This window comes from Protopterus annectens, chromosome 5.part0 (assembly GCF_019279795.1).
Source record: "Protopterus annectens isolate FY-2018-M chromosome 5.part0, PAN1.0, whole genome shotgun sequence".
Lineage (NCBI taxonomy): Eukaryota > Metazoa > Chordata > Ceratodontiformes > Protopteridae > Protopterus > Protopterus annectens.
This window is the reverse complement of record NC_056735.1, coordinates 1,775,717,117-1,775,737,358: the sequence shown is the minus strand read 5'-3', so window position 1 is coordinate 1,775,737,358 and position 20,242 is coordinate 1,775,717,117. Positions and strand designations below refer to the sequence as shown.

Genomic DNA, 20,242 nt, shown 5'->3' with positions numbered 1-20,242 from the left:
CACCGGGCTGGCAACTCAACACTGTAAAACTCCACTGCCAGTCATGAACGGACAGGCGATCCACTGTGGTGACCCCTAACCGGGAAAAGCTGGAAGAAGAAGAATAAGCATCTCAACAACCAAGTAACATAGACAGATCTCCCTAGCTCATAGCCTCATATGAAAGCTCTCAACTAGATGAATAAAATGCTGCTGACAGTATGTGTGTAGCTTGAGTAGTTACTGAGATATTGTAAGTTGTTTACTAAATATTACTAACATAATAGTTATTGTGTTAACTGTGACTTATAAAATTTGGTTTAAGACCTAAAACCTAAAGAATGATACCACTATAAAAATGGTTTCTGTTGAAGAGTTTGCCATTTATACTTCTTTCATAATCCCTATGATTCCAGAGATATGAACATTTGTTTGAAATGTGAGGACATAATTTGATTCTGTCAAAAGGCTTAGGCTCTGCCTATTGGAAGTTACAATGCAAACTTCCTGAGTTCCATTGGAGTGAATGAGTTAAGAAAGAACATGAACATGTATACCTGTTGTTGTTACTGATTTCCATTCAGGTGGATTGCCACATCATTTCTTAAATATCTGATGCCGTGGAAAAAAATTGCTCAAGAGCCGGATTTTATTATAGATTGAGTCACCGAACTGACAGCATTACACATCTGTTTTCTCATTATTCATTTCATAACAGAAAAAAGTCACTGCTGCTTGAAATAAGTTGCTAGATTGGCAAGACAGCTGTGCAAAAGGTGAATCTAAAGCAGAATATGATCCTCTAGGGAAAGATTTGTATTTAGAAACCTTCACAGGATTTGGAGCTGTTCCTTTCCCAATTAGTATACATAGTGAAGAAGCTACCTTCTCTAATATCCTGATTTTATTTTTTTCATTTTGCACTGTCAGCTTGGTGAACTAATCTTATCATTTTTCCACAACGATTCAGACAAAATCTGTACTGAATGAATTGTTTTCTAACAGATGTAAGGATCTCTGAGCAGAATAGTGTACATACATGGCAATTGAAAAGACAACTTCAGCCAAACAGAACTGACTACAGCTAATCTAACTAGGAGATTGGGGTAAGTTGTGCACAATACTGAAAGGAACTGAAGTAGATTTTGTGTCTTAAGTATTTAGCTCTCACTGTGAATAAATGATTTGAAATTCTTTGTAAACTGATTATTTTTAAACTGTTTTTGTAAAACTGTGGATATATTTTCTACATGTATGCAAATTATAAAACTATATTTATTTGTTTTTTGCTTTAACGTTGGGAACTTGAAACTGTTCAGCTTCCTGAACTATAACCTTGTTTCTATTTATTTTTCCCAATTATAAATAGCTTATAATATTTTCCATCAGTTGAGCAAACTCTTTTTCTATTGCAGTCACTAAGTTGAAGGTGCAGTTTATTTACCCGATTAACTAATAAATGAATTAAAATATGAAATTAAAAATGCATTATGCAGAAATCAAGAAAAATCATTTCGAAGAATCATTTTAAGACTATTCCAAGCTAAAGACCATTGTCAGAATTATTAAATATATGATGCAAAATTACATTATTTTCATTATTTTGGAAAATTTATTTTCTTTGTATTGTTTTAGTGTTATTTTTATGTGGGAAAAACAGGGAAACCTTCCAGAAAAAAAGAGATGTAAACCTATATGTGGTGTCTAAGACAACATGTTATGATAGTTCTTTAGCTTTACATACAAGGTGATATAAATAAACATTATTTTAGGTATAAGGTATACAATGTTGTACATTCACCCTTAAAAACTTGATCTAGAACCATTGTTGCTAATGTACCAAGCAGACAGGCACAATGCACTCTCTGATTGGTATCAGTAATAAATCGAGCCTTATCTCAGACTAAAAGTGCTGATTATTCTTGTCTAATTAACTTAATAGTTGCTGCAATTTATTCAAGCTGTTTTTTGTAAAGGTTTTGATTTAAAAATGATTAAGGGAATTAGTCTTGAAATGGTTTATGTCAACAAACTGTTTTTTCTTGTATTTCCCCATTTTTTTATTTATTTTGTTACATTACCTGTCATCATTCACAGGCAGCTAGGTATATATCAATGCTACACTGTATGTTCTTGTTGTTATTATTAAATAAAAGGGTTTTTTTTTTGCATTTACTTCTAGTAATCCAACATACAAAGCTTTCCACAAACCAAGAGCAGGGGACTTGCTCTTGCTCAAGACAGGCACAATGCACTCTCTGATTGGTATCAGTAATAAATCGAGCCTTATCTCAGACTAAAAGTGCTGATTATTCTTGTCTAATTAACTTAATAGTTGCTGCAATTTATTCAAGCTGTTTTTTGTAAAGGTTTTGATTTAAAAATGATTAAGGGAATTAGTCTTGAAATGGTTTATGTCAACAAACTGTTTTTTCTTGTATTTCCCCATTTTTTTATTTATTTTGTTACATTACCTGTCATCATTCATCAAGGCAGCTAGGTATATATCAATGCTACACTGTATGTTCTTTGTACTTATTTATAAATAAGGTTTACTTTTGCATTTTACTTCTAGTCATCCAACATACAAAGCTTTCCATGGACAACCCAAGAGCACTATTTGGGGACTTGCTCAGAGTCACAAAATAGGCAAACAAAGGTAGAAGGAATCAAACCCTGTACCCTAGCCTATGGGAAGCATTTCCTTAACAGGAAAGTGCCTTAACCCTTAATGCTAATTACCAGCCATCATATCCTGTACATGAAGGAGGAGAATATGTCTCAATGCTTAATGGTCAGTTAGTATTCCCCATAAAAACATCTTTTTGTAACATAAACAAATATAGCTATCCATTTTATGTTCTCCATTGGTATAATAATATCTTCTCCATCAAGCTTTTAATCTCATTATCCTGTCTTTTTTCATTACAAATAGTAATGGTTTACTTTGGCAGAACTTTGATGGTGGCACCCTAATTCATAAAAATGCAGGATTTAATACCAGTCAACGTTGCAGGTTCAACATTTCTCACAAAACATTTCCTCATACAATTTAAATTTGTCTCGTACTAGTTTAAACTCATGTTTTTCCACATAAAAAAAACACTGCAACAATATAAATAAGTACTTTTCCAGTGCTACATTAACTTTGCAGGTAGTTCCTCTAGCATTGTTTTTTTTTTTTTTATCACAACAGGGGTTGACCCCAATCCTGGGGCACCTGCATGGTCTATATGCCAAATTTAATTGCAATAGATGTGATATTTAGCTTATTTCTTTATAAAGAATTGTGTGTGTGTGTGTGTGTGTGTGTGTGTGTGTGTGTGTGTGTGTGTGTGTGTGTGTGTGTGTGTGTGTGTGTTTGTGTAGGATTGGGGGTAGTTTACAGTTATGTCAATAGCTATATGTTTTTGCCCTTTTACAGGATTTGCAATTTTTTGACTTTGTGTACAGCACCAGCCTCTGTGTCTTTTTCTTCCCCAAATGTTGCATATCCCTGTCTGTGGGAGAATGCAGCAAGTTGTGCCAGATTCATAGGCATTTGTAGAGTATCCATGACTGCAAAACATTGACTCTGATGCTGAACTCGTATGACGGACTCAGCAAACATAAGGAAGCTAACAACACCTTCACATGTTTCTGAAACACAGCACTGGAATATAGTATACTTACACTGTGGCAGGAAGATGTGGCAGAGAATGCCAAAAGTATGCTGTTGTTTCTAAGAAATGCAGCAGATCAGGTGTATCTGCCAGTGGTTGGAGGAGTAGAGTCAGCTACAACAGAAGGCAAATGATGGTAGTGAGGATTCCAGTACTATGCTACAATGCATTTATACCAGGTCTCTGACCTGGAAGTGATTGTTAAGGAGCTGGTGTAGGTTACGTGTCAGATGAATGCAGCATGCATTATGGAACAAAACCTTTAGAGGGTTCCTTGCCCAGCAGAGGACCCACTTAAAAAGTAGGCCTATCACTGACCATACTGGCGACTGGAATATTCTATCACTACATGAATTCCACTATATCAGTGTGTTACTGTGCTGCCTCCCCATCCTAGAATAATTCCTGGCTACTATGTTGTAAGGCTGGAGAGGGTTAAAATTTCCCAGCACCACAGGTGAATGTCATGTGAAAAAGGAAGGCTGATCTCACATATTAGTTCTCCTTAGAGTATTTGTTGTCACTGACTATACCTACAAGGCTCTCAAGGCTCCAGGTATGAAAGATGTTGGCATATGCATTAAACACAAGGCTGGCATTCTTTGTATTGTAAGTCTGGCATTACACATGTTATGACACCATCAGGCTTTCAGCATGAGATGTATGTTGTGTGAATGACACACACATTTGACAAATATCTGGCATTAATCTGTAGTTTTCTGATGGACATTTATAAAACTGACACATAGTCAATGATTGGAGGGATACATAAGTAACACCTGACAGCATGTAGCATTCTGTTGAACTACTGAACAGGCATGATATTAATATGTGTGGAATTACAGATGGCAGGAACTACTGACTGCTGACTGTGATCTGAAAGCCATTCAAAGGAGTTGAAAAGTCCTGTAATGAGGCTTAGAAGCAGAGATGATTACAGAGTATGTATTGCATATACTCACAACTGCACTACGATAAACATCTGAGAAACAGCTCTTGTGGTCATGGTATGTGCCATGCTGTATGGTATAATTATGTCAAGGCAGCTGCTTCCCAGTTCAGGATGTAAGAGCTTTAGCATTAAAGCCTCAGCTTCCTTAAGTAGCAGGAAGAAGATGGCATTGAAAAAAATCCTGGAGAGGAATATGACAAGATTGCAAGAGCTAGACATACTCCAGAGACCTCAACCTCATTACCACAATCAACAGAACAAGCTGGAGGGACAGGTTCATAACCCAGAGACTACCCATGCTATGGGATAGACTTTCCATACAAAGGGGTGATGTTAGTATTTTGGGGGCCCCCAGCAAATGTCAAGTTGGGGGCCCCGTAGGCACTTCCAGTCTAAGTATCACTCTGTCACTGCCACCCCTCCCAAGCATCCTTTGAGTTCATGCTGCAGACTTTTAGGAGTAGTATGCACAGACTGACCTGTAGCTACAATGCTCTTACATTACAACAGGCCTGTCTGCAACACTATGTTGGTCCATCTCACAAAGGGACATTCAGAGTTACTGGTATTTAGTTGCAACAATGATACATTATAACAGCTCTATGTACAGGTCTAGCCTTAGATGAAATGGCATGCTAGGCCTACTATTTCAGGCCCACACTCACCCACACAACCCCCCCCCACACACACACACATACACACTCCCTCAAGTCCTCCCCTCTGTTTCTCCCCAAACTGCGTACACTACATCTTCCTTCCTTTTCCCACATTTTACTCTTCAGCTTATTCACTAAGCCATAACTTTCTATATGCTCTGAATTGTATTTTAAAGTTTTTTTTTTCTTCTACATAACATTTTCATCCAATTATATCTTGAACAGAAATTATGATTAAGGAAAGAAATTCATTATTGCTGTTAAGCTTTAGTTTTCCTTGTATCCTTTCCACACAACTTTTCTGACCAAGACAGCACAGAAGTAATAATTTAGGAAATAACAAAAAAAGCCAGGGTTCAAGAAGCCATAGTGTTACAGATGCTCTGGGATGCACTTTAGAGCATTTTCCCATCATTTTAATCCAATGTTGGCCTAAACTAAAATCATGAGTAAGAAAAGAATTTGACTTATTTTTATTTATTTATTTGTTTTTCAAGGAAGATATTAAGCTGTGCCCAAGGCTGATTGCTCAAAACTGACAAAATAGTAGCTCACAATAAACTAACAGAATGTTGTGAGGATACACAAGTTCTCTGTGGGAATAGTGCCTGCCCCTCTAACCACTCAACAAAGACAGTCAGTGTCAAAGCATCCCTATGGTGTTAGATTGGGATGAAGGGAAAGATTCAAATTGCCAGAGTAATGTATTCCAACTAACTGCTGACATACGTATATATAGTATGCCTCCTCACTCCTCACCCCAACAACCTTCAAAGCAACCGCTTTTATAAATGTCTGATGTGTGATTGTGAGGAAAGTGAAAAAATAATGATTACAGTAATGTATTCTACTTTGTTACTCCTAGGCAGTACACTGCCCCTGCAGAAACTATAGTAACCTTCTTTGTACACCTCTGAGGTCTCTGAGAAAAGTAAAAGAAACAATGGCCACACTGCCCCCAGCCCAGACACAAGCCATAATGACCTCCTGTGCACACCTCTAAGGTTTGACTGTGATGAACATTAAAGTAATAACCACACAATTTCCCCCTCCCACACACATACATAACATACAGCAGTTTTCTGTACATACAAAGTTGAGCAGGGCTGGTTTTAGAATTGATGCAGTTGAGAGCAGAGGTCATTTTCAGCTTTATCCCCTAGCAGGGTCATGTCACAGCCCTATTAAGGTCAGAGTGTAATCAGAAATTAATACATTTTTCTCCTCTTCATTTTTCCCCAACCAGCAACAGCTTTTGTGGGGCTCCCTCACAGTCAAGGATGATTTAGAGAGTCCCCCCAAATCCATTTAAATAGTCTTGGGAGTAGGGGTCACCAGACACCTAGAAAATCCAAGTGTCTGAATGCTCAGTGATATATTTTATGCCTTACTTTTGGAATATAATTAGTTGTTAGCTGCATTTATTACTGATACCCAGAAGAATAATATATGTGACGTGACACTGTGTGTGTGTGTGTGTGTGTGTGTGTGTGTGTGTGTGTGTGTGTGTGTGTGTGTGTGTGTGTGTGTGCACGTGTGTGTGTGCCTGGCCTTTTACAACAGATCTTGTCTGGTGGATTGGGTGTGAGCTAGTAAAATATAGTAGGGAATGTGAGTAAGTTTCCTTACGGTAGATTTTAGCAACATATTGTTACTCATTATTACTCAAATACCCTACTATATTTTATTAGCTCACACCCAATCCACCAGTTAGTGCAAGCTACAAGAATGGTGTATGAGGAGGATGAATTTCTAACAGAATGTGAATTTTTGAAAAGCATGTTTCTCCACAGAGGATATCCTGAAACTTTAATTTTGGAACTTGTACATGACGTTCAGTATAAAATATGAAAAGGGTTATTTAAACCCATTTTGTGTACACATCAGGTGGGAGACATGGGAGTGACATGTTTAGAATCCTCCTGCGACAACACTTCAGACACCATGGGAACGGGGTATGATGCTATTACACAGAATATACAACAAAGAGATTACTCAGTGAGTTTTATTACCCCTTTTAGTATAGATGTTTATGGAATTAAGAACATTTTGTGTAGGAGTTGGAACCTCCTACTCACTGACAAGGCACTTGAAGAAAAAACTGGTGTTAAACCAACCTTGATATTCAAGAGGGGTAGGAACATGAAAGCTATATTGGAGGGGCACTTGCACAAAGCATACAAAACGCCAGGTATGTTTAAATGTGACTCATGCAAGTTTTGTAAATTCATTTGCTCTGGGACCACTTTTTCGATGAGGGATAGGACCTACAGGACTGATGGAAGGTTTAACTGTAACACAAAATCCATAGTGTACTTAGCTCAGTGCCAAGCTTGTCCAGCATTCTACATAGGTAAAACTGACAGGAAGCTCAGAGAAAGGGTGTATGAGCACATATACAACATTAATAAAGGGAAAGTGGAGAATGCCTTAGCAGGTGTCCTGATAATACCTTTCTCTTTAGAATTATCACGCAAGTTGTACCTGACACTAGAGGGGCCCCCTACCAGTTAGTATTGGAAAAACATGAACTGTTATGGCAGCTCCGTTTAGATGCAAGTAGACCACCAGGTCTAAATGAAGTAACATCTATAACTTGTATTTTAAAACTAAGAAGTCTGTGTAGATGAGACAGCCCCTTTGAGAGACATTTAGTAATCAAAGAAATTGACATGAACATATTTTATGTATCTTATGAAGGATGTATACATACACTTGTGTAGATAACTTTTTATATAATAATTTTTTAACAAACATAATTTTTAGAATGTATTTTATACTGCAGACATTATGTTTATTGTTGGATATAAAGGTTTTAGTTATATGTAGTTGCTTATACAAGAAAAGGTAGGATGTTTCTATATGAAGAAAAAGAAAGAAGAAAAAAGAAAAAAAGCTGGTTTGGTGTGACCTTTGAGTTGATCAATTAAGTAATTAACTTGTAATTAAACAGAAGGGAGGGTGTGTCATTCACTATATAAGGCATAAATTTTATCTGTGGTTTGTCTGATGAAGTCTGGCTACTAAGCCGGATGAAAAGCACTTCATGTGTATTGTTTGTTTTATATATTTTTATTCTTTTCATATTAAAAGTGTAGAGTTCAGTCATTTGCCTCTCAGTGGTCTTTGTTTGCAGTTGGTTTGTGGTTGTTCAGATTTTGGATTTATTAGGTCCAATAAGTTTGATCCTGGGTGGCCGCGGTGGTGCAGCAGTTAGCGTTGCTGCCTCACAGAAAAAGGTTCTCTGGTTCAATCCTCAGCTGGGGTGCCTTCTGTGCGGAGTCTGCATGTCCTCCCTCTGGTCGCTTGGGTTTCCTCCGGATGCTCCGGTTTCCTCCCACATCCCAAAGACATGCTGTAGGTGGATTGGACACTCTAAATTGGCCCTAGGCATGAGTGTGTGCATGCGTGTGCCTTCTGTCAAAGGTTGGGTGCGGGCTATCAACCCGATACCGTAAAAAAATCCACTTCCAGTCATGAGCGGACTGGTGATCTGCTGTGGTGACCCCTAACCGGGAAAAGCCGAAAGAAGAAGAAGAAGGTCCAATATGTTTGATCCTCTGATTGGAGGGTGTACTGTCTGGTCCAGGGTGCTTGTGTTGTGAAAGCCCAGAAAATGTTGTGTTTGTGAGTTCAAGGCAATATACATTTCTCTGTATATAGAGGGTAATTAAAATCAAAAACGAAAAATAAGCGCGCTGGAACAATCAGAAGGAGTCAGAATACAAATTATAATAACAAAACTTAAAAACAGAACTTTAATAGATGACAAAAGTTTTGTCATCTATTAAAGTGTTGCTATTATATCTTGTACCCTGACTCCTTCAGATCATTCCACCACACTTGTTTTTCATTTTTGAAGTTTGCATAGTGTGCACTGCTACTTTTGATTGTTTCTGTAGTTTAAGTCATCCATGAATAGTGGATTTTTCTGGATGGTGAGTGCCTCTAGTAGGTCTAGGTAAGAGTAGTTAGCTTCATGGATCGATGGATCGTAATGGATGACATGTAGCTGGCCAGTACATGGTATGAAACCTTGTTTATGGAGACTTGAACTGGATGAATTCTAGGGCATTATCTTGTTTAAACAAGCAAGAGTTGCATTTACTGCTAACATGCATTGAAACACCTCCACCTTTGGCTCCTGTCTGTGCTGCTGTTGGTCTAAATGTGTGGAAGGCACTGTAACCTTCCACTGCTGGAGTACTTTCTGTGGCTTTAAAGCAAGTCTCAGTAACAGCACAGATGTCTCCATTCTCCAGAGTGAGAACAGCTTCTAGGATGTGTAGTTTCTTGTTTAGGCTAATAGCACTGAGGTTTAACACCTTAAGGTTGGTTTGAATTGTTTTGGCTATGTTGGTAGTTTTGTCATTTTGAAATTGCCTAAAAAGGCTGTAAAATGGATGGATAAAGTTTTAGCAAATATCTGAAAGGGGGGGGGGGGGAGTGGCAGGTGCAGAACATCCTTGACAAAGAAAAGTGGTCTGATAATCATGTCATCCTACACTGATAGACATTGGATTCCCCTGGAGTAACACCAGAAACTAAGCCAATAATTAAAATGAATTATTTCCATTCATACTGTGACATCATCCTTGGTGAAGGTAGAATGCTGCTCAATGCAAGGCACATACCTGTCTGTGACACACATTCAGAGAGATCCATAATGCCTCTTTTCATTTATTCCAGTGAGGTACACCTTAGGTCATTTATACCCACATGGGCTATGATAGAGTCATATTGGTACCTGTAGCACAATATTATTACTGATCCCAGCTCCTGATAAGCAACTAGCTTTTATCTTCTCCTTGTCCATCCTGATGAGAGGAGTATCTGTGTGTCATACAATAGAATCCTCTGTGACCAAAGTAGTAGGTAAATTGTGTGCTTGCCTTATGGGCTTTGCTCTTGGGGATCATTGCATGCAGGCTTATGTGTAGTGTTAGGTGTTTCTTTTGGTGTGCACTTTAGTGATTGCTGAAAGTAAGTGTTGTAGTTTGATGGCTTAGGAGGTCTTTGAGGTTTGGACAGGTTTCCTTTAAGTGTCTTAGCATAAGAAGGTCTATGTGTGTGGTGAGTGGTATGTGTGAAGGATATAGTGTCTGTGTTTTTGGCAACCTTGTCTGTAAGTGAGATTTTTGTCTCCAAGGACATTTTGTATGTATGGATAGCTCTCTCATACTTTGTTAGTTAAGTCTTTAAGGATTAAAAGACTGTCTGATTACAGGAGGCAATTGATATGCTAACTCAGAATGCCCATATCTACCAATCTGGCAACAGAGACATCAGAAAATTGCAAGTCCATGTTGTCAGGACCTATATTAGGGTTGAGCTATTATGGTTTAGGATCTTGGTTTTACAGGGTTCACCTAAATGGTGTCTGATAGTGTCATGATCTTAGTACTGCATATTTCTAAATACAACTAAGTTCTGAAAGCTACAAAGCTAGTATTTAGACTAGTTTTCTTCTGCATACTGAACAAACATTTATGCATGTATCTCTGTGTTTGGGGTATGTTTATATATATATATATATATATATATATATATATATATATATACACACACACACACACACACACACACACACACACACACACACACACACACACACACACACACACACACACATTTGTCTCTTTTTCTGTCTACATATGCATAGACATATATATATATGTATGTGTATAACATGTGTATAATTTTATTTGTCCTCACCTTAAACCCCAGGTAGGGACATGACAAATTCCCACGTCATGCGCTGTGTAGGAATTTAATCTGACATATTCATGCTACTTACTTAAAAAATCTAAAATGTATTCAGCCACTGACATCTCCCTAAAACAACCTCAAACCCAAATCTACTCTTACTTTAACTTATAAAAGCAGAAATATGGACTGCTTTTTACATTCACGACAGAATAAAAAGTGAAATAAATAAAACAGTATCCATTGAAAGTTAATTGGAACACTACATCCCAAACTAAAAATAAAGTAAAAACATATGCATAAATGTAGTGTCCAAAAAATGCATCAAATAAATGAACTGTCATTAAAAAAATAAATAAATAGAATTTACTTTAAAATTGGAGTTTAACACCATGCTTGATGCATGTCATTCATATAAAGTATGCAGATACCTTAAGAAATATTCATAAAGTTCTTTGAAGTCAGTGGAAAATGCTTACTCTAAAATGGATGAATAGAATATGTGGAGGATCTGGCTAGTGTGATACTTAAAATGCTTTGCATTATGGAACACAGTCACTCAAGGCAAAACCTGTTCCTCAAAACTTTATTGCAAGATATTTTATGTGTCACACAGAAGATGGGACTACCTTGTAAATGGCACCAGTTCGATGCATCTGTCATTCTGTGTATAATGTCATCTACCTCATTTCTATTTGGTCTGTAGATACATTGCAAGTGTTAAGCAGCTTTATGTTTAGCCATTGTGTTTGAACCATTGTAAATATGTTCAAAACCACACACCATCGAAGTCTTCAATAATTTTACTTAACGACCATTATGTCTTATTCACTATACAATGTTAAAAAACATGTTGCAAAATAGTAAATATATGAAAAAAAAAATGAACAAACACAGGAATCTGTCTCATTCCAACCTCACCACCACAAGTGTTAAGGAAAAATAAAAATAGAGAAACTAGTGGTCTTAAAACTTCCATTATGAGCTCAGTCACAATGTTGTTGTGTCTTTTGGCTTTTCCCGGTTAGGGGTCGCCACAGGAGAACTCTGGTCTGCTAATGATTGGCAGTAGATTTTTAAGTGCCGAGTTGCCAGCCCTGACACACAACCTTCAGCAAAGGTATGCCCATTCATGCACGTCTCCACACAGAACACGCTTTAGCTGAGAATCGAACAGGACAATGTCTTACTGTGAGGCGACAATGCTACCACAGCACCACCACCGCAGTCACAATAATCTCCAAAAATCATGAAACCCAGGTAGTGTTCCAAAGCAGCAAGCCTTTATTCATCACAGACAAGTGATCCTCAGTAACAAAAAAAATCAGAACAATTTTAACAATTTTAAACATATCAGCTTTTATACATGTAGGAGTAAGTGTGGAAAATATATATATCTTTTAATTTTAAACTAGCCTATTCATGGCAAACAATATAAACAGGGCTGTTAAAGTCCATTTTAGAACACAAGTACCCACCTCCACACACTGCTACTGATGAGGTCAAACTAAAATGTAGTTAAGGAAAACACTACCTATCTATTTGTTGTTAAAAGTCTTTTTTATGTATATCTTTTTATGTATATGTTATGCTTTTCTTAATACCTGATCTTGGAATGTGAGTTGCAAATTGTGTTTTCCTTAAGTAGGATTTAGTTTGATCTAATCATTAGTAGTGTGTGGGGGTGGCTACTTGCTGTTCTAAAATGCACGTTTACAGCCCTGTTTATATTGTTTGCCATGAATAGGCTGGTTTAAAATTAAACAATACATATATTTTTCACACCTACTTCTAAGCATATAAAAGCTATGTTTAACATTGTTAAAATATTTTTGATTTTTTAATATTGAGGATTGCTTGTCTATGACAAATAAAGGCTTGTTGCTTTGAAAAGTATTAAATACAGTGTGCATTGTTAAACTATGGCTATTAAATGAGCTGCTGTCTGTAAATACTACATGATCACGTGTACTTCTGATCCTGAAAAAAAGTCAGTTTGGAGCAAGAAATTTACATAAAAAATAAATCTCTCTCTCTCTCTGTATGTATATATACATATATATATATATATATATATATATATATATATATATATATATATATACATATATATATATATATATATATATATATATATTTGTGTGTGTGTGTGTGTGCAATCTTAACCAGTATATTGTACACATACAAACACACACACACACACACACACACACACACACACACACACACACACACACACACACGCACGCACGCACACACACACACTATAACCAAGTAAGAAAGATTTTAGTTAGAGGATCACTTGAAAATAGCATGGTTTGGTAATGAGCTTTGCTGTATTCATCAATATTCCATTTTTTTCTGGATCCATTTTTTGTCTGTTCCACATTTCAGTTTCATTGAGTTATCTTGCATTGTATTAATCATAGCTTATTTACTAGCCTTGCATCTTTCATGGGGCAATTGTGGCTCATCCCCCTGACTCCCTTGATCTCTTTACTGCTTCCCTCTTTCATGGGGAAAAGCCTTGTACATGGATGCATGCTGATCCTAGGCTTCTTTAGTCACTTCCAGAACATCAGCTTCAGAAGAGGAGGTTCTGTATCTATTAGAGTGAGACCCCATCATCACTGATCCAACTTTCAGGAAGGTCATATGTTGTATTACTTTGGTCATTGATAACAGCATCATGAAACAACAGCAACCACAAAAACTTGGGTGTAGGCCAATGTATTAGCCTGTTGGGATGCATTGCAGTTATAAAGATGTCCATATTATGGGTTTCACTTTTCCACCCCTCCATTTTGTCTGCCCATCCCCATTTTTTATTTGCAGTACTTGAGAGCACTGTCATAGTTTAGAAACATATCTACCCCTATGATTCGAATGTTATCCTTATATATATATATATATATATATATATATATATATATATATATATATATATATAAAACCCTGAGCTGCTAGACATGCTACACCTAAAGAAATCCCAATCCCTTAGAGCCACACACTCTAGGGACCTAAACCTCATCACCACAATTAATAGAACATGGTGAAGGTATAGATTCCTGTCCCAGAGACTTCCCATACTCTGGAACAAAGTACCTATCTATGTCAAGTAGAGTTCGTCACTAGCACTCTTCAAGAAAAATCTTGATGAGTGTATGGGCAATAGGAAATTCACTCTGGGCATCACATTGGTGGCCCTGCTAGACAGGGGAGCAGGTAAATAGCATCCATGGGTGGTGAAAGCCAGGGAACCTTATTGGTTAGGTTTACGTAGGGCCTCGGGACAATAGCCTAGTACCTATCTATGAACCTATGAACATATATATATATATATATATATATATATATATATATATATATATATTCTCAACACTACTCACATGATCTATTATCTATCTGACAAACCAACTAATACAATTGCTCAATGTTTAACATCTACTAATGCATAAGTGCCTTTTACACTGTAATAGTTTACTTTAATTTTATATGAATATAATCTAACTAGTTGTATGTGTAATTGTTAATGTATATTATTTAATATCTTCTCATGTATATTACTGAATGCCTGTTTAAAAATGTTTGAAATATGTCGGAGCATTTCTCCATGGACCTCTGCTGAAAAGGGTTTTTGAATAAACCCAGTCAGATAAACCTGGTAAACAAAAGCAAAATTAAATAAATAAATTTTGTTTCCTTTCTAACTGGCCGCAAATTTATGTGAGAGTATTAAATTTGTTAACACTCCATCTTGTCTTTCATTCCATAATAGTGAGCTTTATTGTACTTGCCTCTTGTACCTCTCTGGAGAGACCTGCTTCTTTGAGCATGTAGCATCTCCAGCAAATTTAAGTCCTTTCATCGAATGTTTAAAGGTCCCAAGTCTTTACTCTATGAGAGTGTTCCTAGCCTAGAAGATATCTATGTTTCCCCTGGATTGTTTTTCCCACTCTGTGGTTTCGATCGTCCCATGTGTGAATATCAAGTAGTCAGTCAGGCACCAATGAAAGCTGTCTCTTTCTAAAATCTACATAGCTGCCCAACCTTACTAATCTTTATCAAGATCATTTGTACTTATACAATCATGTCTGGTCTGACATACTATATATTCCTGACAGTTCTTAAGGCTTCATCCTTTGTTTCACTGATCTTGTATGGTGCTATATCATTTTAGTGGATTATTTTGTGGCCTACTTGTTTACCAGAGTGGTATCGCAAGCTTTTTTATTTGCAACCACATCTGCCAGACCACCAGCTTCTGCCAGTATTTTATCTAATTTGGCCAAGATCAAGTCTTATTTATTTATTTATTTATATTTACATTTGTTGACCGGGAGAGTTCGACTGGACACAGGTCCGTTTTCAGCAGAGGCCCGGGGAGAAAAGCTCCACATTAAGTATTACTTACATTATACAGTTAAAAAACGTAGCATTTAAAATATAGACATTAGTCCAGCTGAGGATGTCAGACAAAAATAAAACATAGATGTAAAACAGCTGTAGAATATAGTACATTTTTAAAATATGGTGACATATACTAAACATGGTTACAACTGTAGTTGAGATTCATCAGTGAACAATTGATACAATTTGTTCTTGAGGTACATAACAGCCATTAGCAGTTGTTGCTACAAGAAGTTAATACTATGTGGTAGGTAACTAGTTATTATTGCCAGTTTTGATCAAGTTTATATTTCTCACACTCAGGATACTGGAATTTAAGCATCAGCTCTCCATTTGACCATAAAATAATACTTAATTTGGATACTGGTGTAAGGACCCTGTTTCAAGACGGTCAGTCTCTTCAGAATCAACAACTGCATGCAGTGATATATGAAAAAAAAAAACATAAATACACAAAACCACAGCAGATTAACATTAGGGACAAAGTCCTCATTCTTACTTAATATAGTTTCTTGGTCATTACAACACTCTTTTAACTACTTGTCTTTTTCCTAAGCAAAAAAAAAAAAAAAAGAAGAAGAAAATAAACTTTTGCATTGTATAAATACATAGGCTACTTAAATATAATAATATGAGAATCCAACTTTACTAGTCAAACTGATCCACAGTTTATTTCTTATAAGGAAGGAAACATTGGGTCATTCAGTCACTATGCAGACCCTGACAGTATATAACTAATTGCATTATTGCATTGCTTTTGGTTTGGCAAATCATACAAACACGTTGATTAGTGTGGTTATGTCTCTCCCCAACAAATCAGTAGCGACCTCTGCACCACTACAGAAATCTGCCTACCCAATGTGTCTGTGAGGCTTGGTATTTATGCATATGCACATTCATGAATGCTGCAAACCTTACCGGTTTCATGACCACCCTGTTTTGGCTGTTGTACAGCATATGTTATACACCATACACCTATAACTGTGGGCTGAGGGCTCAGTGCTCAGTTCTCACCTAAGTGTCTTATCATTCCCACAACAACAATTCTTATATGGGAATACACTCACCATAACAGCAAACAAATGATAGGTTCAGTGCTGCAGAACTGGTCGTTTCCCTCTCTCCTACTGGTTGTCCAAATTATGTGACAGACTGCTCCTTGTATATATTTATTATATGCAACATTCATAGATTTTTATGAGTGTGTTGTTTGATTATAAGATTAGTAAGTTTGCTTGTAGTTTGTCCTCCAAATGTTTCTGGTTAACAGAAGTTTATTGTTTATAGTACACATCTTTGGTACAGCTGATAACATGCTCTGTGTTTTCCTGCCTTGTTTTTCTTGTCCATAGCTTCTTTAGCCTCCCCCAAAAGGAATTTGTTGGATGCACAGATCTGTAGCCACTTCTACATATCAAAGAGTAGAGTACAGTGGTATATGAAACTGTTTTCATTTTATACCGTATCTCATTCTAATGGCCATAGCATGAGGTTACAGCCATTGGCCCATAGGGCTACTTGAGAGTTGAAAACATGCATTTTTGTGTTTTTAATCCTAACATTATTCAAATACCTGCTGTCATTTTGAATGTACTTACAGACTGTATCAACTACAAGTATAAAATGTTACACACATGCCAAACCAAGTTCCATTATACAGAATAAGATATTTCATTTATTCTACAAACCAGACCCTCTCCTCAAGTATTTCAGTAATGTATATTTTTAGGTTTCATTTACTGCTTTTGATTGATTTTAGTATGCTGCAGTCTTAGTTCAGATAGTTACAATCAGGTTCCTATTGCCAATAAAGCAGTTTTGTAATTGAGTAAATGCAGATAGTGTTTTGTTCAATGCTTTTTTTTTTCATTTTAAAAATAATGAATTGTTTTTCTAAGTTGGTTAACTTAGATGGCCAGTGTTATTTATGGATATTGCTTATATTTTGTGCAAGCTGTGAAGTTATTTATTTGTTTACATTGATATGAATGGGAAGTACAGTCCTTGTTTTACTTTATATTTTAAATGTTATTTTACCTTTTGTGTGTTAAGTATAGATTTTAGTTAAGTGAGTTGTTGTATGTGGGCCTTGGTGTTTTGAGGACTTTAATAGCTTGCTTTGATGATGTGGCACAGATGCAGATAAACTTGCAATGGTGTTTTAAGAACATATGTAAATTTTGATGATTCACCAAGAGTGTAGATAAGCAAAACACAGTGTGCCAGCTATATGTTACATCCTTTATCTTTGATCTGACATCAAAATGAATGAATAGTGAATGCATGCTTGTGTGGGTATGAGCACATTTGTGTGTGCATGTATATATGGTTAATATTAAGTATGTGTCTTTATGTACATAAATGTACATGTGTCATCTTTAAACTGGTAGTATATCACACACACACACACACACACACACACACACACACACACACACACACACACACACACACACACACACACACACACACACACACATGTGCTGGATACATCATGTACGTGACTCTTGTTTTCACAAATTTTTTTTTCATGTTGCTAGATTTATTTGAAACATCAATCAAAAAAGTGGCCCCAATAAGGGATATTTAACATGGCCTAAATACAAAAAAGTCACAGAACAAAAAAGAGAGACTACGCTTGCAATGCAAACCAAATTAAAATTATAACAGATACTATATGACAGATTTAAATTCATGCAGGCATAAGTTCAGTCATCTAATATTACATTTCTTTCTGGTAGTACCTTTGCTCATTTATTTCAATCTCAACATAGCTCACTATGGGTCATAGCAGTAAATGGACAATATTAGCTATTGTCTTGAGGCTAGATTATGCAACTGCTCCACTCTTCCTTGTCAGACGTGTTTGCTTCTGCTTTAGCTGTATCAGCAGCTTGGAAATCTTAAAAATAAATGCCCAAATAAAGCTTGCTACCAATGTCTCAGACTCTGTCTCTGCATTCTGTCTCTTCTCTGTAAGGTAAGGAAACAGTGACTGGCACAGACAGTAGAAATACCAAATGCTGAAATAATTTTAGTATTGCATCTGATGAATAACACTGTGTTTTTGTTTATTAACTGGTTCCCAGTATTTTGAGTTGTATATGTGTGAAAGTCTCTTCAGGGGCATGCATATGGTTATTTACTTGCTTTAATGCAGCTTGCATTACTTCTCCTGAACAGTGACAGCTTGCTGGCTTCATTGAAAAGCTAACAGTATTATTTATGATTTCAGGTCATTGTGATGCTAGTAATGATGTAGGCATTATATTGTTAAAGAATTACAACAGTGCTTTACAGCATGTATTACATAAAGTGGCCTTATAATCTGATGTGACATTTTATGTCACATATGCAACGTGATCATAAATGTTTTTTCATTTACAAATGATTTTGCTAGTGTAGTCTCAAGCATTCCCCAAACCTGCACAGATATACGAGATCTGAATGTCTGTCTAAAGCAAGGCAGTTTTCAGCATGTGCTTTGAATGAATGAATGCTGTTATATGCTGTCACATTTCCTATGTAGCCTATAAACATTCCTATCATCTCTACTGCAGTAGTCTGAAATTGCATTTTAAGCATTTCTCTGGAGAAATTTATAAATCAAGTTGCTACTTGTTTTGTCCAGGGGGTAGCCATCACATTTTAGTACCTTCATGCAAATCTGCATTATATATTTTGGTATTGAGTTGCTCCTCCCACAAAAGATGATTTTTATTTATTCTTTTGTTAACTGGGTAAATGCACTGGCCCATCATTTTTATTCTAACTTGCTGGATAATTTGATAACAGCATTTTAGTTGTGTCACTGAAGTAAAATACTTGTTAACAAGATTATTTTACATCTCAGTTTAGGCTCTAAGCATAAGCTATACATTTTAATGTCTACCCATACTGATCACATGACTGGCCTTTCAAGGCATAATAGAAGCTTGGAAAGAGAAGCATTTTTTATTTTTTTAGAATAAAGGTTTCATATACTAGATCCAATATAATTAGCAATATCAAATCTGTATATATGATTATTTTAGTTGTTTAATCATGATGTATGAGCCTTCAAACAAGTTTAAGTTTATGTAGAAAATCAGAAAATGTAAAAAAAAAAAAAAAAAAAAAAAAAACAAGGCCAACTCTTGAAGTTAAACATCATAAAACTATACTTAAATAATCACATTTGAAAGGCATGGCAAAAGCCAGTAATGCATGCCCAGAGAAGTCTTTCAACTCCATATATAGTAGAAGCTGGTATAACCCATGTCATAGTTGTAATAATGTGCTTACTGATATAAGGGTTTGTGCTCTGTCTAATATTTATGCGAAGGAGAAAGCCAAACTAATAATATAAAAAGGCAGCTCCAAAGATATTTGAAGAGAAATTCAGGCAAAGGCACCCAGGTATGGAACATTTTACAATACAAAAAATTAGATCATAAAGGGGGAATGCAGAATAGAAGTGTAAGAATTGATTAGACTGTAATATACTGTAATTAACTGAAAATAACTGAAATGAGACTGAAATGAAAGTCTTTATCTGTTAATTACCCAAACTCATGCTGAACAGGTGTCAGTCTCTCTTTTATGGACCAAGTCTTGTGTACTTTTCAGAATTAATTCTCCAAACATTGTAATTCATTTACTAAGGCTTTATTAGATGTTCACAATATCTGAATACTGTCTTCATTAACAGTGCTGATATTCTGATTGTCTTGAATGATATATTTGACCTGTCTTCTGTACTCAGGCTAAAGTACCTGCATTGTTGCTTAATCTTCTCTGTAATGTCAGGTCGAACAAATTGACTGACTTACCTAACTGTATCTGAAGTATGTTTAATAATACCAAAACCCTATAATGCTTTACATGCCTTCTTAGCC

The 20,242-nt window shown here is 36.2% G+C and overlaps 1 protein-coding gene across 1 annotated transcript in view; it reads left to right on the top strand.

Moving 5' to 3' along the window:
• Window positions 1-665: 665 nt before the first annotated feature.
• The window catches only part of LOC122801894 (beta-1,3-galactosyltransferase 5-like), a 143,401-nt gene continuing 123,824 nt past the window's right edge, over window positions 666-20,242 (top strand). The window contains exon 1 of the mRNA XM_044071574.1: window positions 666-1,085. The gene's annotated coding sequence lies outside the window, so the exon portion shown is untranslated. The remainder of the gene's footprint in view (window positions 1,086-20,242) is intronic.